Below are 22,489 nucleotides of genomic sequence, written 5' to 3'. Positions count from 1 at the left end.
GGAATTGGTTTGAGGACAATGGCGACCCATGAGGACATTTTTCTTCCCGCCTCTGAAGGCAGGGTCTCTCCTTAACTCTGGTTGGTAAAGATCTTAAAGCCTCAGCCTCCATGATACAGGGTTTGTAGACCCACACTACCATACCTGTTTGTTTTTGTTTTTTTTTTTTCTTTTTTCTTATTTTTTTTCGGAGCTGGGGACCGAACCCAGGGCCTTGCGCTTGCTAGGCAAGTGCTCTACCACTGAGCTAAATCCCCAACCCCTGATACCTGGTTTTTACAGGAAGTTTTATTTTATTTTATTTTATTTTATAAGACAGAGTTTCTCTGGATAGCCCTGGATGTCCTGAAACTTACTTTGTAGACCAGGCTGGCCTCTGGAACTCGCGCGCCTGCCTGCCTCTGCCTCCGGAGTGCTGGGATTAAAAGCATGTGTCAGCACCATCCAGCTTGGAAACTGCACTAAAACTTTGTTACAGTCAGGACAGCGGCACACGCGTGCCTTTAGTCCTCACATTCCAGCACGGCAGAGGCAGAGCCCCCGTGAGTTCAAGGCCAGCCTGCTCTGCACAGTAACGAACAGCAGCAACCGAAAGAAAAACAGTACAGAACCCTGATTGGTGGGGGTCAGAGCTGCAGCTCGCTCGGTTGGTAAGAGCGCTTTTCCTAGAGTGCAGGAAGCCCAGGACACCTGTGACACCAGTTTCAGGGAAACTGAATGGACGGACAGACGGATGGACAGATGGATGGACAGACAGACGGATGATGGGCGGACAGACGAATGAATGAATGAAAATGAATGAATGAATGCAAAGAAGGGCTTCTTCTGCATCCACCTACAATGTCGCACTGGTGACCGGCACAAGGAAGGAGCTTGTCTGTGGTACTGCCTGTGGCCACATCTTTCTCCCTGCATCAAGGAAGAAGATATTTATCTGTCCCTTTGGAAGCCATGGCATTTGAAAGGAAGGAGGCTGGTTTCCCAGCAAAATGTGGCCTAGAGGACCTCCTTCTCCCACCTCCCAACCCCACTTCCCATAGGGAGCAGGGGGGTGGGGAGGGAGCATGGAGCATGCATGCACATGTGCACACACACACACACACACACACACACACACACACAAGCATGAGCTATCAAGGAATGCTTCCTGTTTTTCCCTCCTGAAAGTATTCTGGATGGATAAAACTGGGGAATCAAAGAGTGTGCCTACCTCTGGGGGCTGGGGAAAGGCAGAATGGTTTTTAACCCTCTGCTCTCTCCCACTTATGAGTTGCACAGCCAGCCAGGCTCTGGTGCCCTTGGTGGATCTTATGTGCAGCTGGGAATCGAACCCAGGTCTTCCTGAACACTTGGCAGGCACTCTAAGGACTGGTCTACACCCCCACGCCAGATTTTAACGTCTTGAGGGCCATTCATTCATTCATTCATCGGTCCATGAGGTCATCTCCGAGTACCAACTTTATGTGAGGACATAGAGACGGCCGTGATGGGGTCCCCAATGTCACTAAGGATAATGATGCCTAAGTGCTGAAATGATGAAGCACCACACACTGGGTGGGTGTGATTTCTCCACCTCAGACTGGGAACGCCGGGACTGTACCAGCAAAATAGCCTCCCACAGCCTCGGAACTGGTGGGTGTGAGTAAGGGCTGGGCTTAGAACCCAGTAGCCTGGCAACTGGCACCCGAGTGCCCCTTGGAGACCTGCCATCCTGTCTGTGGCATTTGAGTGACTCAACTCTGGCAGTTCTAACAGAGGCAATTTCTCTCTGGGCGTGGGTAGGAGGCCTCAGATGGGCTGCTCTGTTTATGCCTTTTTGTACCTGGCCATTCTAGAGCAGAGGTGAGGAAGCCCAGGAGACCAGAACAGGGTTGTGGTTACCATACGGGTAACTTCGGCTGTCCTTTCTGGACACTGTTAGCCCCCACCTCTTTCCCATTTCTAGAATAGACTCAATTTACGGCCAGACTTGTCGTTTTGTTTGACTGGGTAGGTATCTGACAGCTCAGTCTGATCTTGAACTCACTACGTAAGGAGAGATGACCTTGAACTTGTAGATCTTCTTGCTTTTAACTCTGTTAGTGCTAGGATCGCAAGCGCACGAGACCGTCCTGACTTCTGTGGCGTTGGGGGATGCAACCAAGAGCTTCTCGGACGCTAAGCACGCTCTACAAACTGAGTCTGCTCATCAGTCTGGATTTGCTTGGTTTTGCATTTTTTCCCTGAAGCTTCTAGTCGAGCTTCTGTCCGATTGGTGAACACACCTCGAATCGCTCAGCCGGTTTCTGCATTCTAGGTTCGATTAGCTCAAAAAAAAAAAAAAAAAAAAAAAGTGCTTTCTAATTGTACTGCTTTCTCCCATGCTGAAGTCGGAAGGAATCCCCTTCCCGCCCAGGTCCTAGACAAACTAAATATTAGCTAAGGACTCTGAGTAACCTTGAGATCGGTTGACTGCAGATGCTGGGTGTGAGGAAGCTTCTTGTTGTTTTAAGGTTTATTTTTATCTTATATTTATCAGTGTTCCCCCCCCCCCCCCGCATGGATATCCGTGTGCCATGTGGGTTCCTGTTTCATTCTGAGATCAGAAGAAGACATTAGATCCCCTGGAACTGGAGTCACACGTAGGTGGTTGCAAGCCGCCCCTACAGGTGCTGCAGACAGAGCCTAAGTTGTCTGCAGAAGCAGCCGCTGCTCTTAATCGTTGAGCTAGACGTGAAGAGAGCCTAAGGTGATTCTGCAATTCTATCTCTTTAAGACCCAGGGCTCTTAGGCACAAGTCAGCCTGCAGGATCTTTAGAGGTTCCAGGGAGGGAGAGGGGGTGGTGGTGGTATTTGAACTGAAAGTGCTGACAATCAGCAAAAGACCTCATCCCTTTCTGCTGGCCTCAGTGGCTCTGCCCCTGTCCCGCCTGCACCCCCCTCCATTTATTTATTGCAATGCTGTTCCCAGACCCGCTGCTGTGTCAATACTGATAAAAGCGGTCGTCCTACAAACAGGTGCAGCTGGGAACTGCCCCTTGGACAGCTGCCAGGGTAATGTGATCACTCAGCTGGGGTGACCTGCCTCTGCCCAGCCTCCGCTTGGGTTCCAGTCAAGGCAAGTGTCCTTGGGCGGTTCCTGTGCTCTGAAGGTCCAGCCTGGCATCGTGGACTTGTTCGGGCGGGGCGTGTGTGCGTCTGCTGGAATGGGGTGGGTGTGCACCCGAAGGAGCGAGGGTTCCAAGGATTCTCTTTCAGTTTCTTCAAATTAGATAGGCCAGCTCCCCTGCAAGCATTTGACAATTTTTTTTCTCCAAAACATCACCAGCAGGTATTTCTAGGTAGGATATATACATTTAAATATATATTTCTATATATATTTAATATCTATATATTATATATAAGTATATATATAAATGGGGCTATGACCAATACCAGAATATATTCTATGCATGTACAAAAATGTCATGATGAAATCTACGATTATCCATGGTTAATATATACCACTTAGAGTTTTTAAAAAAAAAAGCTCTTCAAGAAAAAAAAAATTAGTAAATTCTAACAGTAAAAGACAAGCGAACAAGTCAGTATTGGGCCAGTTCCAATTCCAGCACTTAGGAGGTAGAAGTAGGTGGATTTCTCTGAGTTCGAGGCCAGCCTGGTCTACAGAGCAGCCAGCAAGGGCTACATAACAAACTGTCTCAAAAATAATAATAATAAAAAATCAGTGTTTTGTCCCCCCCCCCCAAACCACCCTTTCCAAATTCGTACCAATGACCTGGCCCAAAAGGCATTTTCTGAGTACCAACCAGGGCCACGCTCCCGGATTACCTAAATAAACATTTGTGATCCACCCTCCCTTATCCACAACGCTTTGGGATGCCTACCAGACTCTGGTTTGAAAGATTATAGTTCATCGCCCCTCCCCCATTTGTGTTTTGTGCCCCCCCCCGCCCCCCAGCATCACTTCCCCTGGTCTCCAGGGTACCAAGCCTCTCCGGAAATACACTGGCTGGGCGGGTAGCCGCTGCTCCCAGAGGACGCAGGCTGTGACAGGGCTGCGGGAGCTGAGCCGCGGGGCGGGCCAGGCCGAGGACAGGGGCGGGCGCCCCGGCTGTCGCATGTCGCAGAGTTGCTCGTGGGAGGGAGGAGGTTGCTATGCAAATGGTACGGCCTACGGAGGCCCCTTTACCCAGGGGCCCTCTGGTTGCCAAAACAGACCATTCCCCGAGAACAGTCGCCTGGAAACGGGCGCTGTCATAGCAGCCTCGGGGTAACGGTGAGCCAGCCTGCTGCCAGGAGGTGCTGGGTCACGATGTGCAGAATTCAGCATCGCCCTCTCCCTTCCCACCAGTCTCCACCTCGGGGAAGGGCGTGGCAGCTCGGCCTCCACCAGAGAGGAGGGGGCAATAATTGGATTGGAGAGCTCCAGAAACCCATCAGCTGCTCCTCTCTGGGGACTGGGAGGCAGGAGGCTGCAGACTGTCTTTGTGATGGGTCTCAGCCCCTTTCTGCCCTGCAGCCGGGCCCTGACCTGGTGTGGCTGAGCCTTGTCGGTCTTCCTAGGTCTAGGACAGCAGTGTGAGCTCCCCGTAGGCCAGGGAAGGCAGACATTCATCAGATAATCAACAGAATGGAATTGGGCTGTGATGGAAAATGTGCATGACACCGAGATCTGACCCGGGTTTGAGGGGCTGGGAAGACAGGTGGCCTGTGGTCACCAGTCGATGCTTATTTACTTCATTCTTTCAAAACCTTGTCCGTCTACCTTATAATTTATGTTTACGTGTGAGTGTCTGGGCCAGGGTGTGTGTATGGATGTATACATGTGAGTGCAGGCCTGTCTCAGGTGTGTCAGAGATTCCCAGGAGCGCTGGAGTAACCGACAGTTGTGAGAGGCTGGGAATTGAACTGGGGTCCTCCACAGGAGCAGGGAGCTTGCTTTCCAACTGTCCCACCTCTTTAGTCGCTAGGGTTTTTTAGGTTTTGTTTTTGTTTGGCTTGGTTTGATGCAGGGTACTTCTACACGGCCTTGACTGGCCTGGAACTTGCTCTGTAGCCCAGGCTGATCTCAAACCCACAGAGATCCACTTGCCTCTGCCTAGAGGTGTGCACCTCCACCATAGCTGGCTTACATTAACATTTTTTTGGTTCCTCTGTGTGGGCATCAGATCCCCTAAAGCTGGTGTTAAAGGTAGAGTTTATAAGGCACCTCATGTGGGTGCTAGGAGCTAAACTCTGATGCCTTGCGGTAGCAGAAAGCGCTCTTAACTGCTAATCCGTCTCTCCAGCCCCACCATACACCCTCAACTCCTTCCCACAGCGCCACGGAAGGAAGGGCAGGTGTGGCGGCTCAGGGCTCTGATTCCAGCAGGACGTAGGAGGATGAAGAGTTCAAGGTCATCCTTAGCTACAAAGTGGGTTTGAGGTCAGCCTGGCCTATATGAGACTCTGTTGCGATAATTAGGCCATTCCGTGTTCGAGGAGGAGTAAGCCAAGCCACAGTTTAGGTGACATTTGTTGCCTCTTATGAGCAACCAGAACCCTTTGATCAACTTTCTTGTGTGTGGGGTTTTCTGACGTCGTAAATCCCACTTCCCCAAAGTAAAGGACAGATTATTTACTTTCCCAGAAACCCTTGCAGCTAAACCATAGGCATGAGACCTAGGGTCCACCCGTAGAGGCACGCACTGAAGTTTTTGATCTGGAAAAGGGCAACGGGGGGGGGGGGGGGTTGGGGATTTAGCTCAGTGGTAGAGCGCTTACCTAGGAAGCGCAAGGCCCTGGGTTCGGTCCCCAGCTCCGGAAAAAAAGAACCAAAAAAAAAAAAAAAAAAAAAGGAAAAGGGCAACGGAACAGAAAGGTACCCCGAGGAAAGAACTTTGGGAGCGTGGGCCTCCAAAACAGCACGAAGGCTGTCAAGTCCCTGGGCTGTCAATCCAGTTGCATCCCAGCTGGGGCAAGAGAGCTAAGGCAGGTTACAGGTAAGTCATGTAGACCAGTCTAGCCTTGAACTCAGAGGTAAGCCAGCGTCTGTCTCCCGAGTGCTGGGATCTGGAGAGATGGCTCAGTGGTTAAGAGTACTGATTGCTCTTCCAGAGGTTCTGAGTTCAAATCCCAGCAACCACATGGTGGCTCACAACCATCTGTAATATACATTAGATAAATAAAAATTTTAAAAAAAGTTTTAAATGTTTGCGTGTGTCTCTGCACACGCATGCAGTTGCCCTCAAAGGCGAGAAGAGGGCAGAGAAGAGGGCATCAGGTTCCCCAGAGCCGCAGTTACAAGCAGTTGTAGGTGATGGAACTGGATTTGGATCCCACACAAGGGACCCTACTATTGAAGCATTTCTCCAGCCCCAGAACATGTGTGTTTCTTTTCCTTCCTTTTTTTTCTCAGTGCCGAGGATCTGAACGCAGGGCCTCGCGCTTGTAGAGTGGGCGCTTTACCAACTGGACCATTTCTTCAGCTGCCTCGGTTCTTTTTCCTTCTCACTGAGACAGGAAGATTGGCAGTTCAAGGACAGCTTTCGCTACATAGGGAGAGCCCAGTCCAGTCTGGACCATACAAGACACTGTCTCAAAAATAAAAATAAAAATAAATTAAAAATAATAATAATAATAATAAAAAGATGACCTCTGAGGGTCAGGTGCAGGGTTGCTTGAGTGAGGTCATCCAGGGACGTGCAAGCCAGCTCTAAACACTGCAAACCCTTACTCAGCTGTACTCCAGCAGCAGTAAGCTCTAACAACCCCCATCCGACTTGTCTTCAGAATCCGATGCTGGCCATCACCCTCCAAGGCATGCCCTCGGCTCATCATGCCTTGTGACATTGTTCTGTTACCCAACAATCCCATTATACCTTGAGCAAGCATGACACATGTACTGTGACTCATCTATTGTTCTGCCCTCCCTCAGCTCTGGCCTCCGTGGCACTGACTGTCCCTCGGCTGGCATGTGTCAGAGTCTTGTTCTATGGCGATTTGTCATAGGTCATGTTCTTATCTTCTATTGCCCGGCGGAGTGGAGGATCTCAGAGTTTGTAACCTCTGCAGGCTGGACTTCTCACGGCCTTCCGGGGAGACTGGCTTTTGTTTATGGATGAGAAGCAAATGCTTTAAAGGTTTTTGTTTTTAACTTTGTGCTTATGTGTGTGTCTGGGTGTCAGTATGCGCGTGTGAGTTCAAGCGCCCACAGAGGGCGTCAGACTTCCTGGAGCAGGAGCTGGCAGGTGGCTATGAATGCGGATGTGGCTGCTGGGTTCTGAATTCCCGTCCTCTGCAGGGACCATAAGGGCTCTTAACCATAGAAGTGTTTCTCAGGCAAAATAAAAAAAAATCCTGTTCTTTACTTTCACATGAATGACTTTCGCCACAATGAAGTGTTATACTTTCCCAAGGAGAGCCCTTTGTCCCTAAGCTGGACTGTGGTGTATGCCTGGCACCACGTGAATTGCTATGGCCAGAACCGGGTAAGGCCACATTCCTCTGTCCCTTTATAATGTATTAGTCTTGACGCGTGGATATGTGGGTAGTGACACCGGACCTCTGCTAGCCACAAGCCCAAGGAGAACGCTTGATTGGGGCGGCAAACGCTGTTTCAAGGAAAAACTCTTTTTTTTTTTTTTTCTTTTTTTCGGAGCTGGGGACTGAACCCAGGGCCTTGCGCTTGCTAGGCAAGCGCTCTACCACTAAGCTAAATCCCCAACCCCCAAAAACTCTTTTTTAAACTTATTTTGAGACAGGGTCTTGGGAGCCTAAGCTCGCTACAAAATCACTATCTACTTCCCAGTCCCGAACTTCCGGTCCTCTGGCCTCCATCATTTACTCTCTGGGCCTCTTTGTTGTTTGGTTCAGGGAGAGTTTTGACTCAGTTATCCTAGGCTAACTCGATATCCCAGGCTAGCCTCATACTCATGGAGGTCCTCCTGCTTCAGCTTCCCAAGTGCTAGGAGTCCAGGCGTGCGTGAACCATCATACCTGTGTTGAGCATATTTTAAAAAACAACTGCTGAGGGGTTGGGGATTTAGCTCAGTGGTAGAGCACTTGCCTAGCAAACGCAAGGCCCTGGGTTCGGTCCCCAGCTCTGAAAAAAAGAAAAAGGAAAAAAAAAATAATCGCTGAGAACTCCAGCCCTTGTAGACATCTGTTTGTACCGTGGTGGGTCATTCCAGCATCGAAAACGCAGTTGGCTAAACCCAAGTAGTACAGAATGGACTTTTCTCCCTAGGTGGAGAAGAACCCAGTGGACAGGGCAGGGTGTGCTGGAACATTTCTGTGTTATCAGCAGTAGGGATTTAGAAGCAAGAGGATCCCGAGTTCAAGGCCATCCTCTGCTACATAGGAAATCTGGGATCACCAGAAGGGACCCTGTCTTTGAGCAGCTCCGTGGCCTAGGACAGGTCACTTGGTATCTCTGGACTTTGTTTTCTCCACTGAGAAAAAAGGAGGGAGGAGGGCGGAGCAGCGAGCCTCCCAGCATTGCGATCTATTTAGGCCTACGACTTCTTATCTATGACTCCAAATGCCTAGAAGGACTGAAGACAAAATATATTTAGCACAAAGGACCTGGTACCAGCCGTGTTTATTCCCTCATGAGAAAGTCCAAAGACTTCTAAACATCAAGGTTTGATTACAGTGTGCTGGACCATACCCTCTGGGGCTGCTGGGAAATACCGTATGGCTTGGCTCTCCGCTACTTTTCAGAAACCCAAACGGCTGAATAATAAGCCAGGTGTGGTGGGGCTAACCTGTAATTCCAGTACTTGGGAGACGGAGGCAGGAGATGAGGAGTTCAAGGCTAGCCTGGGACATACAAGTTGGGGGAGGCTAGCCTGAGCTACATGAGACCTGGGTTTGTTTGTTTGTTTTTTAATAAATAAATGAATAAAAATAATAAATAAATAAATAAATAAATAAATAAATAAATAAAATAAAGACAGGGCTGGAGAGATGGAGGGCTCTGGTTTTAAGAGCGCATACGGCTGTTGCAGAGGACCAGAGTTCAATTCCCAGTAGCCACGTTGGGTGGCTCAACAAAATCTGTAGCTCGGTGGTGGTGCGCACTTTCAGTCCCAGCACTCGGGAGGCAGAGCCAGGCAGATTTCTGAGTTTGAGGCCAGCCTGGTCTACGGTGCGAGTTCCAGGACAATCTAGGCGACACAGTGGAACCCTGTCTCAAAAACGAAAGAAGAGTCTGAGTTATGAAACTCTGCCCAAAAGCATTGATGAAGATTATGCACGCCCCCGCCACGCCCCGCCACGCCCCCAAAAAGTTTGTTGGACTAGGCCCTCACCCTGTAGCCCCTCTGTGGCCTGAAACTACTCATGTAGCCCAGGCTGGCCTAAAAATCTCCGTGAACGTCCCACCTTAGTCTTCTTAGAGTTAGGATTACAGATACGAGCTATGGCTTCCAAGATTTCTTCTGGACACCAGCCCAACCGTTCAAAAGACCCCTAAGGACCTCCAGCCCATTTTCCGTCTCCCTCCAGTAGAAATGTCTACCCACTAGGCCTCCCCCAGACCCGTTCTCTGCCCTTGTCTCTCTGTTCCTCTCCATCCTTCATCCCATTGAACTTAAATGTTCCTTTTCACCCATGCCGTGGTTGGGCAGATGGCTTTGGTGATGTCTCCTTTTCTGAATGGCTCTGCAGTATGGACCCGGCCAGCAGTTGCCTGCGGGGACGAATGAATGCACGAAGTGACTGGATCTCTCTGTGCTCCAAATACTGGCTTCGGACCGTCTGAGCAAACACCTGGCCTACTGCTTCAACCATGCTGAAGCCCTGGGTTTTTCTCACTAGAATGTTCCCTGCAGACCGAATCCTAAAATAAGGGCTTTCGTTTGCAAGACAACGCCAATCTCCAAGGAGAGAAAAAGGAGTCCTAGGCGCAGGTTGGAAGCCACCGTCAGGGGCTGTCAAGACTGTGTGTCATTTCCCTTTGGCCCAGGGCTGTCATGGGACCTGGAGTCAAGTTGCAACTCTTCCCCAGCAGCCAGCTGATCTTGGGGGCAGCCCCTTGTGACTTGCAGCCTGCAGTTTCCTCATCCCGGACCTGAGGATCATGAATGCTCCTTGGCAGGGTTGTGGAAAAGATTTGGTAAGATCATGGGAGGGGTTCGAAAACCTTCGAAGTGTTATGGGCATGTCGCTGAGGGCAAGGCATGGCCCTCTTAGGATCTCTTTCATTTCCTCTCTGCTTGCCCCTCCCTCCCTGCTTCCCCGCAGGCAGGGAGTATCGTCTGAACACGGCCGTGCAACCTGCAGCTGGATCCGGTTAATAGAAGAAATTGCTTAGTCGATGAGAGCTAACACGCCAACCCTAAACCAGCCAGCTTGACCCAGACGCACGGCTCAGACCTTGGTACCAACCCTGTCTCTTGTCACTTGCCAGCTCAACAATGTGACCTTGAGTTAGGTTAGTGTTAATGGACTCATGCCCTCCCTCATCTATCACACAGGGTGATGGTCGTGAGACCTCATTTTCCCAAGAGGCCATTGTGCAGGTGAAAGGATTGGGTTGCTGTGGGTAACTGGCCAGGCGCAAATCAAGCCTGCAGACAGCATGGGTGGTGATCTTTCCCGTTATGATCTGAGCTTCTTTGAGAAGGATCATGAAGAGATCAGCAGGCCTCAGGTGAGAGGCAGGCAGGGTGTCTGGTCTTTGTGAATGGTTGACACAGCTTCAAAGATTTGATGTTCAGGGCAGCCCTGGGGCCAACAGAAGGAAGATACCTGTATGTCTGGACATCATTTTCCAGGGGTGTTGGCCAGATTTCCAGGCTAGACACGATTGAGTAAGACGTGTGTAGCCTTCACATGTGGACAGCCTGCTGATGTCTCTGGTGAAGGATGCCCCAGGCCCCAGACAGCTCACACTTTTTTTTTTTTCCCTCTTCCCTCCCTCCGGAGTGCTGGGATTTATAACTCGGTGCCACCAGGTCCCACGTTTCATTTTAACAACTTAAATCTGACTTATTCTTGCTTTTTATTTTGCTGCAGCGTGCATAGGCGGTTCTCCCCTGCGTGAGTGTTTATATGCACCACGTGTGTGCAGTGACGTCAGAGACCAGAAGAGGGCGTCAGATCCCGCGGGACTGGAATGACAGTTGTGCGTCACCTGTAGGTGGAGGAGATTGAACTGGTCCTCTGTGTAAGCAATATCAAATATGAATTTTTTTCTATCAAATACTATAAAACCTGTTTGGGATATGGAATTAAAATTATTAATCTTGCCCACATCCTAAAACTTATATGCAAATGTTTAAATCCCCTCATCCAATAAAGCCTTTCAAAGGCCCATGCTGTATTCTAGGAGTTTGATATCCTGGCGAGGTTACTCCTGTCGGTACCTCTATGTTTTCCCGTGCACCAATTTTTTTCTCAGACTAGCCAATCAGATAAAACTATGAAGTCGGGCTGTAACCAATGGGGGAACGATGACGTCACCACCCGAGATACACCAAACACCAAATGCACTTCCTGTATCTGTGTTCCAGCTTCAGCGTGCACCCTCTTGATCAAGAGAAAAGCTTTAAACCGGGTATTCTGGTGCGCGCGACTTTAGTCCCAGCATTCGGAGGCAGAGGCTGGCAGCTCTTTGAGTTCGAGGACAGCCAGGGCTACACAGAAAAATCCTGTCTCGGAAAAAAAAAACTTTGTTAGTGTTTTAATCCTCCCAGCCAGTAAAACCTTTGTTTACACAAAGACTTCCTGCTTCATGAATTTGGTAAATTGGAGTAGTGACCCACTCTTTCTCCTTCCTCTATTTTTTTTTGTATGCTAATTCTTTTCAGACTATCCAATGGGATAAGTCCGAAGGTCTGACTCCAGCCAATGAATGGGGAGAAGACACAGGCACTGCAACATCAGAACAGCCATTGTTCTTCATCGATGGTCCATCCCTTCAACCCCTATCTATCTATCTATCTATCTATCTATCTATCTATCTATCTATCTATCTATCTGTCTGTCTGTCTGTCTATTTAGATATCTATAATCTATCTTATTTGTCTAGTGTCTAGATGTATGGGGACAGGCTGGGGATGGTTAAGAGGACTACTTACTAAATTCAGTTTTTCATGAGGCTCCTGGGAATTGAATTTTTTTTTAAGATTTATTTATTGTATGTATGACACACCAGAAGAGGGCATCAGATCCCATGACAGATGGTTGTGAGCCACCATGTGGTTGCTGGGATTTGAACTCAGGACCTCTGGAAGAGCAGTCAGTGCTCCTAACCACTGAGCCATCTCTCTAGTCCCTGGGAATTGAATTATTGAATTCACATCAGACCTGCGATCATATCCCATTGGATGGTCTGAGAAGAATTAGCATACAAAAAAAATGGAGGAAGGAGAAAGAGTGGGCCACTCCTTCAACCCACTGAGCTATCCTGTTGACTGCCACCCCCCATCCCCTTCCCTTTTCTTTTAGACAGGGTCTTACTATGCAGCTTGGATTCTCCTAGAATTAGTTATGTGGACCAGGCTGGCCTTGAACTCACAGAGATCCTCCTACCTCGGCCTCCCCTGTGCTAGGATTAAAGGCATGCACGTCCTGGTGACACTATAACAGTCTGACTGTTGGGGGAGAGCAACTTTGACATGAGGCTATCTGAAAACGGCAAACAGCCTCTCTCAGTTTACTACTTTTGCTTAATGTGTCCGTGTGGTGTGTGTGCATCTACTGCGTGGTGTGGGACCGCTCAGGTGTGCAGGTACGCGTCCAAGCAAATATGTGAGGGAGCCAAAAGTGGAGGCCCAGCATCATCTTCAATCAGTCTCCCACTTCCTTCACAGAGGTAGGGTCTCCCCCTGGAACCCAGAGCTTGCAGATGTAGCTAATCTGGCTGGCCAGCCCGCTCTGAGAATTCTTAATTTCCAGTCACAGTCGGGAATCTGACAGGCTACCACACCCCTGGCATTCATACCGTTTCTGGCTAACCTGACTCTGGCTTTTTTTTTTTTTTTTTTTGGTTCTTTTTTTCAGAGCTGGGGACCGAACCCAGGGCCTTGCGCTTCCTAGGTAAGCGCTCTACCACTGAGCTAAATCCCCAGCCCCCTGACTCTGGCTTATTAAACAGTTGTCTTAACCAGACTCATTTCCCTAGATCTCTCTCTCTCTCTCTCTCTCTCTCTCTCTCTCTCTCTCTCTCTCTCGGAGGCAGGGTCCCAGGTAGTCCCAGATGACCTTGAACTGGATCCTGGACTCCTGTCCAACCTTAGCCTCTACAGTGTTGGAATTAGAGATTAAAAAAAACACCTTTGGGAAGGGAACCCACACGGAATCAATCTCACTGTTGTTTTGATGATGTAAAAACAAGCCAGCTCTGCTCCTAGTGTATTGTGGTGTAGAGTGTAGCATTTGAATGAACTTGAAGGTAAAAAAACAGGAGACTTCAAAGACATTTTATGCTGTGGGGTGGGGTTGGCTGTGGTTGCTGCTGGGTTTGCTCTGGGGTGAAAAACACGTTAGAGCTCCCAGTGACAAAGGGGACGTTTACACGTGCCACCCTCTCCACCGTGTTTTCTCTTCCCTATCACCTGTTGACAATCTGCCACAGGTATCTCTTCCCGCCCTTGAGTTAGTGAGCCCTACTTGTCTGTCTGACCTTAAATCTGTCATTCTCCTCTCTTATTTGAGCTCTCTCTCTCCTTCCTTCCTTTTCTTTCTTTTTCTCTGTAGTAAAAGTTTTTATTGGATATTTTTATTTTTATTTATTTTATTTTAAAGATTTATTTATTTATTATATATAAGTATACTGTAGCTGTCTTCAGATACACCAGAAGAGGGCATCGGACCGCATTGCAGATGGTTGTGAGCCACCATGTGGTTGCTGGGAATTGAACTCAGGACCTCTGTAAGAGCAGTCAGTGCTCTTAACCACTGAGCCATCTCTCCAGCCCCTATTGGATATTTTTAAATTTATATTTCAAATGTTATTTCCTTTCCCGGTTTCCCGTCCATAGTCCCCCTTCTCCCCCTCCCCCCTTTTTTATTTTTTTATTTTTATTTTTATTTTATTATTTTTTTTTTTTTTGGTTCTTTTTTTCGGAGCTGGGGACCGAACCCAGGGCCTTGGGCTTCCTAGGTAAGCGCTCTACCACTGAGCTAAATCCCCAGACCCCCCCCCCCCTTTTAAATAATCTGGCTACCCTAGGATACTTCTGGGTGTACTGATCAAGCTAATTCGCATTAAAGTTTAGATGGCTGATAACAGCTTAATATATCACCACTCCCGTGGGTGGGAGTAGTTTTAAAGAGTTGAAGTTTCTCATGGGGAAAGAATGCACACGCATGCTTGCAGTTTCAAGCTTGGGTGGGGACCCGTGGGGTGGGGGGTGGTCACTGTGACCCTAGGTCAGCTCCAGCCGAGGTTAGTCCGCCCTGAATGGAAAGACCTGCCTGTTTTCCTCTGTAGCTCACACTACCTTCATTTTTTCTGGGCAGTGTCCAAGAACAGAGTTTTGTTTTTAATCCCTCCCCCCCAGCCTCCCCAGCCTCCCCAGCCTCCCCACCCCTGAAACAGAAAGTTGTCTCACCAGGAAAAGCCACGTGTGTGTCCTTGTCCCTCGAGGCAAGGGGTGTGGTGGGGAGGTTTGGGGTTCAGCAGCCTGACTTCCAGGTTTGTAGGTCAGGTCCCACCTGGGCCGGTGGAGCACCTGGGCTGGAGGACATCAGCTGTTGCCAAAGCAGGTGGTCCAGACAACACCTGAGCCGCGGAGAGCTGAGCGCGGCTTTCCCACAGGCAGAGAAGCTGTGCCAAGCGCTGCCTGGCTTCGCTTCGTTAAGGTCTGGTACAGCTCTGGTTTGCAGGGGAGGCCTGAGACAGCGTGTCCCAGAGCCCTGGTAGGGGATCTCAAACAGGAGAAGTGTCCAGGGGCTGAGGAGCGTAAGCCCGCTTCTAAATTTCAAATAACACCACGGCTTCCCGGCCTGGTCCCAACCGGTCCCCTGACCTCTCCGGTATCATTCTGCTTCATCTGTGACCAGGATCTATCTCGGTTCCGTGACTGAAAGGGTGGTAGTCAGAGCTAGTGGTCCCTACCCTGTCTGCAGGGCTTAGATGTTCCAAGTCCATGGGGGTGGGGGTGGGGCGAGTCTTGCTGCAATCCCTTTGATCCCCTCACAGTGGGCCAGGGCAGTTTCTCTCCAGATGTGCTACTGTTCATCCCTGAGGCTCCGCCTGAGATGCTCTGAGCTCCAGTCTCATTTAGAGCCCAGACTACTGTCTGCATTGAAGGGTGTGGGGAGAAAGGGGCCTGTGAGAGAGACCGGGGCAAGATCTCTATGGGAAAGATTCTACCCTTCATATGACCTTTGTACCCTTCATATGACCTTTATTGGTGGGTTTTTTTTGGGTTTTTTTTGGACAGGGCCTATGTAGACCAGGCTGGCCTCAAGCTCACAGACTGTCCTGCCTCTGCCTCCTGGGCGCTGGGACTAAAGGAGTGCGCCACCTTTCCTGCATTTAAACGGTGCTCTTAGTTTGCGCTCAGTTCCATTTTATATAGGCAATCCTTAAGAAACCGAGGCAGGAGGATCTCCGGAGTTCCAGCCTGGCCTGGGGTACGTAGAAAGATCCTTTCTATAACAGAATGGATGAAAGAGCAATGTATTTATTTATTTACATTGTTACGTCCCTCGGGGTGAAGAGAGCTGTGCAAGTTGCTCCCTTTCCCAGAGCAGCCTCCAGCCACTTTGTCTCTCAAAGGCGACACTCACTTTTCTTTCTTTCTTTTTCTTTTTTTTTCATCAAGATTTTTTTTTTTTTTTCATTTCTGAGTTCGAGGCCAGCCTGATCTCAGAGAGAGTTCCAGGCCAGATTTATTCTTATTTTATGTGTGTGTGTATATATATATATGTGTGTGTGTGTGTGTGTGTGTGTGTGTGTGTGTGTGTGTGTATATATATATATATATGTATATATATATATATATATATATATATATATGAGCCATCTCCAGTCTGGTAGCCCAGACTACGAGTATGCAAATACGCATGCAAATGAGTATGCAAATAACATGCAAATGATATGCAAACGAACACACAAAAGTAAACTCCGTCAGACCTTTTCCCAAAGTTCAAGTGAGCCATGAGGATGTAGCTCAATTGGTAGTGTGTTTGCCTAGCATGTACAAGGCTCTGAGTCCAGACCCTGCACATCAACAGCATGCTATCACACACCAGGAGTTCCACACCCCTATTCTCTTATTTTTATGTCTTTGACACAGACTTGGCTAGGTATATAGAACAGGCTAGCTTTGAACTCACAGAGAACTGGTTGCCTCTACCTCCCAAATGAAGTAATTAAGAACCTTTACCAGCCTGGCAGTGGTGGTGCACGCATTTAAGTCCCAGCACTTGGGAAGCAAAGGCAGGCAGATCTCTGAGTCTGAGGCTAACCTGGTCTACAGAGTCAGTTTTAGGAGAGTCAGGGCTACCCAGAGAAACCTTACCTTTTTTTTTTTTTTTGAGCAGAGTTTCATGCTAGTCCAGGCTAGTCTAGAACTTACTACATGGGGCCCACACAGAAAATAGCACAGCTGGCTAAGATGCTTCACATTAAGCAAATCACCTGAGTTTGGTCCCTGGGACCCACATGATAGAAAGAGAGAACTGACCCCTGAAAGTTGTCCTCTGACCCCCGCTCCCATAGGTACAGGATAGCACATGTGCCCCACCTCACTAAGTTAAGTTAAAAAAAATTAAAAATTGGATTTTGGTGTGTAGCCCAGGATGGCCTTGGACTCTCAACAATCCTCCTGCCTCTGATACTGAGTGCTGGAATTCCAGATAAGAGACACCAAATCTGGACAGAGGGTAGATTCATAGCACACTATTACACTTCTCTTTCTCTGTTTTTGTTTGTTGGTTTCTCTGCATAGCCGTGGCTGTCCTGGAACTCACTCTGTAGACCAGGCTGGCCTCAAACTCAGAGATCCACCTGCCTCTGGGACTAAAGGCGTGTGCCACCATCACCATAGCAGATTTGTTTTGTTTTGTTTTGTTTTTTTTCTTTTCTTTTTTTCGGAACTGGGGACTGAACCCAGGGCCTTGCGCTTGCTAAGCAAGCGCTCTACCACTGAGCTAAATCCCCAACCCCTGTTTTGGTTTTTGAGACAGGGTCCCACTGTGTAGCCCTGGGCCTGGCCTGGCATTAGCTATTTGGACCAGGCTGACTTTGAATTCGAAGAGATCTGCCTGCCTCTGTCTATTAAGCTCTAAGGTTAAAGGGCTGTGCTACCTTACCCTGCCATATTTACTTACTGATTTCTTGGTGTGTGAGCATTTGTGTGTGAGAGCATCTGTTCCTCTGTGTGTGTGTGTGTGTGTGTGTGTGTGTGTGTGTGTGTGTGTGTGTGAAGAGGCATTCGTGTGGAGGTCAGAGGACATCCTTTCCTTCCCTCCTTTGGGTCCCAGGCATCCTTGAACTCCTGATCTTCATCCCCCACTTTCCTAGAATTGGGATGTCAGTGCCTGCTTTTTACCCTGGATTTAAAAGGCTGGGAAGCAGCTAGCTCAGCAGTGGGAAGGCAGGGCTCACTCTGGGTGGATTGGTGCTGGGTGGATTGGTGCTGGGTGGATTGGTGCTGGATGGATTGGTGCTGGATGGATTGGTGCTGGGTGGATTGGTGCTGGGTAGAAAGCAGGCTTAGCTTGCTCACAGGTGCCACTGAGCAGGCTGGGCCTGATTGCCAAGCCTCTTGGTCCAGGTTGAGAAACTGGGATTTCAGAGTCTCATTGAGTCACTGGGCTCAAGCCTTTGTCCCGGTTAAACAGAGCAGCTTCCTGGGGTGGGGTCACACGGGGAGTTAGCCTATTAAATCCCTGTGCCTGGGGCTTTGGTCAGCTGTGTCTAGTGAGTCTGTCCTCAGAGAAAGGGGACAGGTGACACAGCGTACTATTTTCTGACCTCCACAAACCCACTGACGCCGTGTCTGTCATGACGACCCGTATACATACACAATAAATAAATGTTAAAAAAAAAATTGAGGTCAGGCATGATGGTTCGTGTCCTTAATTCCATCAAAGGCAGGTGGATCTCTGTGAGTTCCAGGGGAGCCTGTTCTACAAAGTGAGTTCCAGGGCAGTCTGGTCTACAAAGTGAGCTCAAAGTGGACAGCCAGAACTGCAGAGAGAGATCATAACTTATTTGTGTAAGTTTTAAATGTTTCTTTATTTTTAAAGTTTATTTATTTAATGCATACCAGTACTCTGTCGCTGTCTTCAGACACAGCAGAAGAGGACATCGGATCCCTTACAGATGATTGTGAGCCACCATGTAGTTTCTGGGATTTGAACTCAGGACCTCTGGAAGAGCAGTCAGTGCTCTTAACCGCTGAGCCATCTCTCCAGCCCTATTCTTACTATGTGCGTATGTGTATGTGGCTGCGTGGCTCTGTCTGCTGCACGGACTTGCAGGGACTACAGTCGCTGGTAGTTGTGAGCCTTCCGATGTGGTTTGGTTGCTAGGGATTGATCCCAGAAAGTCACCGTTAGAAAGAGTTCCCACCAAAATAGAGGAAGAAGAAAGTAGAAAGCCCCTGGAATTAATTAGGCCAAGGTGTGGGTTGTGAGGTGTGGGTACAGGTGAGGTGGAGGTCTACGGACTTGGGGCTTGGGCGTGGGAGTATGGGGATGTGGGTTTGGAGTCTATAGTGTTAGGGGGGTGGGAGTACGAATTTGTATGCTGAGGTGAGGGAGAAGCAGAACCACCATGCCTGAGGACTAGGGTTTTTTGGGGGTGGGGATATTATCAGCTCCAAGGATTCCTGCTATGGTTCTCCTGGGTTTCCTCGGCATGTTCTAGAAAAGACACATGATGGGACTTTCCAACAGTGGACTTCCCTTGAGGTAGGCTAGGGTAGGCTTCCAGGTGACCCCCTACATCAAAGGTTTCATTTACAACAGTGCGACACACTGTGTGGGCCAGCCAGTGTCCCAGGCACTTTGGAGATGAAGGCCTTCTCGAGCTGGCTTGGATAGATCTGTACCTTCAGCAGCTTGGAGGCCTTCCAGAGATGCTGGCCCTCAAGCTGCCCAGAGGACTCTCCCTCCCTCCCGCTGTAGGAGCCACAGGTCACAGGTGTCTCCATTTTAACCTATATATGCCAGGTGTGAAGGCACAGGCCTTTAATCCCAGCTCTCAGAAGGCAGGGGCTGGAGGATCTCTTGAGTTCAAGGCCAGAGTGAGTTCCAGGATAGCCAGAGCTACACAGAGAAAGCCTGTCTCGAGAAGCAAAACAAAACAAAACAAAAATTACTAAAGCAAGTTTAATTGGTTTTGTTTGGTTGGGTTTTTCGTTCCTTTGTTTTGTTTTTTTTCTTTTTTTCTTTCTTTCTTTTTTTTTTTTCGGAGCTGGGGACCGAACCCAGGGCCTTGCGCTTGCTAGGCAAACGCTCTACCACTGAGCTAAATCCCCAACCCCTTCTGAGCATTCTTTATAGGGGCTGGAGCAACAGAAGACAGCAAGGCCACCTGGCAGGCCAGCGTCCTCTGCATGGACACAGAGGGAGGCTGGGCGTGGGTAGAGCCGGGTCAGGAGAGGTGCTGGCTGGCAAAGTGAAGCTTCAGTGTGCCAACTCTGGGCCCAGCTAGGACAGAGGTGGGAAGGAGGGGGTGGGGGCGTGAATGTCAGAGGACAGAGCTGCCTGCAGTGAACAGTTGAGTAATGAACGAACGAACGAACGAGAAGGACAGATGCTCCGTCCTCTTCTCGATATGTCGTTATCTGACCTGTTTAATCAGGGACTCTCTTGTGCCCTTCTGTTCTCAGATACAAATTCCAAATCCGAGCTGCAATTACAGGATATTATTGTCTGGGTACAAGTGCTGACTGGCAGCGTCGTGGGTGGGTGCCAGGCCCAGATCCGTGTGTACGCCATAGACTGGTATGTTGTGAGCCAGGCTCTGCAGGTGGGAAGGATCCACAGGTATTCAAGGTACTGTGTGTGTGTGTGTGGGTGGGTTGGGCCGGGTGTGTATGTGTGTGTTCATGCTCGTTCCTCGAAGGTTCACTGAAGCAGGCCTGACCCCAGAGTTCTTTCTACAATATCTTGGAAACAAAGGTTAGAGCTAGGTGTGGAGACACACAAAACTGTAATCGAGATATGGCTGAGCAAGGAGTGTCCGGAGTCCAAGGCTAGTTCGTCTTGGCAGCATAACCAGGGAGGCCTGCCTGGAATGTGAGAGACCCTGTCTCAAAAAATAAATAACAAACTTCAAAGATCTGCCTCAGGTGTCCCGTTCTCTGTGAGGGCGAAACAGACTTTGAAACATGTTCGCTACATTTGATTTGGTGGGGTTTTTTTTGTTTTTGTTTTTTTTTTTTGGTTCTTTTTTTTTTCGGAGCTGGGGACCGAACCCAGGGCCTTGGGCTTCCTAGGCAAGCGCTCTACCACTGAGCTAAATCCCCAGCCCCTTGATTTGGTGTTTAAACTCATTTCCTGGATTTTGTTTTTAAAAGAAAAAAAAAAAACTAGATTTGTATTAAGATGTGTTGGGGGCTGGAGAATGGCTGAGGATGCTTTTCACTCTTCTCTGAGGACCCTGTTTAGTTCCCATCACCCATACTAGGCAGCGCATAGCAGTGCCCCCTTCTGGCTTCTGAGTGTGTCTGCACACACATGGTGTGCACACACTGAAACACACACGTACACAAAAATATATCTTTCGGGGTTGGGGATTTAGCTCAGTGGTAGAGTGCTTGCCTAGCAAGCGCAAGGACCTGGGTTCGGTCCCCAGCACCAAAAAAAAGAAAAAAAAATATATCTTTCAAAAATGTTTGCAAAGACTTTGTTTTTTGTTTTTTGTTTTTTCTCTGTGTGGCCCTGGCTGTCCTGGAACTCACACTGTAAACCAGGCTGGTCTTAAACTGACAGGGATCCACCTGCCTCTGACTCCCAAATGCTGGGACTAAAGGCACACGTACCAACACTCTTGGAAAGGATTATTTTAATTTAGGCTTTGTTGGGAAGTAGAATGTATCACAAGATAGTGGTTAGAGCCAATTGGTCTGCTGCTGGTTTATTTGAAAGATTATATTCACATCAAGATTATTTTTATTTTATTTTTTTTTTTCGGAGCTGGGGACTGAACCCAGGGCCTTCCGCTTGCTAGGCAAGCGCTCTACCACTGAGCTAAATCCCCAACCCGATTATTTTTATTTTATTCTGAGGTATAATGCATGAAAAGAAAAAAACTAAAATCTTGCCGAACAGTGGTGTTGCAGGTGTTTGATTTCAGCCCTGGGGAGGCAGAGGCAGGTAGGTCTCGGAGTTCGTGGCCAGCATGGTTTGCAGAATGAGTTCCAAGACAGCCAGGACTACACAGAGAAACTCTCTTTTTTTTTTTTTTTTGGTTCTTTTTTTCGGAGCTGGGGACCGAACCCAGGGCCTTGTGCTTCCTAGGCAAGCACTCTACCACTGAGCTAAATCCCCAACCCCGAGAAACTCTCCTTTTAAAAACTATCAATAAGGACCTGGAGAGATGGCTCAGCGGTTAAGAACACTGACTGCTCTTCCGGAGGTCCTGATTTCAAATCCCAGCAGTCACATGGTGGCTCACAACCATTTGTAATGGGATCCAATGCCCTCTTCTGGTGTGTCTGAAGACAGTGACAGTGTACTCACATATAAATAAGTAAATAAACAAATACATAAATAAATGAAAAACATAAATAAACATTTAAAAAATACGAAAGAAAAAAAGCTACTTTTTAATAGTGTCTGCTTGATACTCTTCTACACATGTACATATACATACATGTGTGGAGCCTCCAGCCCTTCAGCTTGCCAGATAGTCTCAGGTGCCTGTAAATTTCCTCCCCTTCTTCTTGGGGCATTCATCCCTACCAGAGGCTCTTAGACTTCCACCAGCAGCTGGCTTTGTGAAGTCTGGACCTTCATAAGAGTGGGCGCGTGCTGTGTGCACACTTATGTCTGGCTCCTATTTTTTTAAAACAAAAATTAACCTTTGCTTTATTTTATACATGTATATGGGTGTTTGCCCTGTAAGTGCATGTGTACACCACGTGTATTCAGTACCCCGGGGAGTTAAAGATGCTTGCGAGCTAGCCCCGCCTCTCTGATTTTTTTCTTAAAAGTAGTATTTTTTTTTTTTAAGATTTATTTATTTATAAGTACCCTGTAGCTGTCTTCAGACACACCAGAAGAGGACATCAGATCTCATTACAGATGGTTGTAAGCCGCCATGTGGGTGCTGGGAATTGAACTCAGGACCTCTGGAAGAGCAGTCAGTGCTCTTAGCCACTGAGCCACCTCTCCAGCCTCCCTCTCTGATTTTTTTGAGATGGTTTTGTTGTGTAGGGGGTGCCAGTACTTAGAGGTCTGTTGCCTCAGCCTCCTGGAGCTCCATCACACCTAGCTGATTTTCCTTTCCTTCTCTTTTTTCCCCCTCTTTTTCTGCTTCTCTTTTTTCCTTCCTTCTTCTACTCCCTCATTCTTTCAAGAAACCCGGTTGGCCTCAAACTTGCCATGTAAC

At 48.5% G+C, this 22,489-nt stretch overlaps 3 long non-coding RNA genes across 5 annotated transcripts in view; 2 read left to right on the top strand and 1 right to left on the bottom strand.

Moving 5' to 3' along the window:
* LOC134483869 (uncharacterized) overlaps positions 1-3,904 on the top strand; it is a 14,155-nt gene extending 10,251 nt beyond the window's left edge. Inside the window, exon 2 of the long non-coding RNA XR_010061024.1 lies at positions 1-3,904. This exon is cut by the window's left edge and continues 1,106 nt beyond it. This is a non-coding gene — a long non-coding RNA (uncharacterized LOC134483869).
* LOC108349043 (uncharacterized) lies at positions 2,477-6,561 on the bottom strand. 2 transcript variants are annotated; one of them, XR_010061023.1, is made up of 2 exons: positions 3,867-6,561; positions 2,477-3,265 (listed from the first exon to the last, which is right to left on the bottom strand). It is a non-coding gene; the product is annotated as an uncharacterized LOC108349043 (long non-coding RNA). The 2 variants fall into 2 exon arrangements; XR_005497562.2 differs by having other exon boundaries at positions 3,968-6,561.
* LOC102547357 (uncharacterized) lies at positions 6,522-11,283 on the top strand. 2 transcript variants are annotated; one of them, XR_005497561.2, is made up of 3 exons: positions 6,522-10,081; positions 10,249-10,399; positions 10,984-11,283. It is a non-coding gene; the product is annotated as an uncharacterized LOC102547357 (long non-coding RNA). The 2 variants fall into 2 exon arrangements; XR_362054.5 differs by having other exon boundaries at positions 10,210-10,399.
* The last annotated feature ends 11,206 nt before the right edge of the window (positions 11,284-22,489 follow it).

This window comes from Rattus norvegicus, chromosome 20 (genome assembly GCF_036323735.1).
Source record: "Rattus norvegicus strain BN/NHsdMcwi chromosome 20, GRCr8, whole genome shotgun sequence".
In the NCBI taxonomy this organism is placed as follows: Eukaryota; Metazoa; Chordata; class Mammalia; order Rodentia; family Muridae; genus Rattus; species Rattus norvegicus.
The sequence above is the reverse complement of the archived record's forward strand: the minus strand, read 5'-3'. Positions and strand labels throughout refer to the sequence as shown.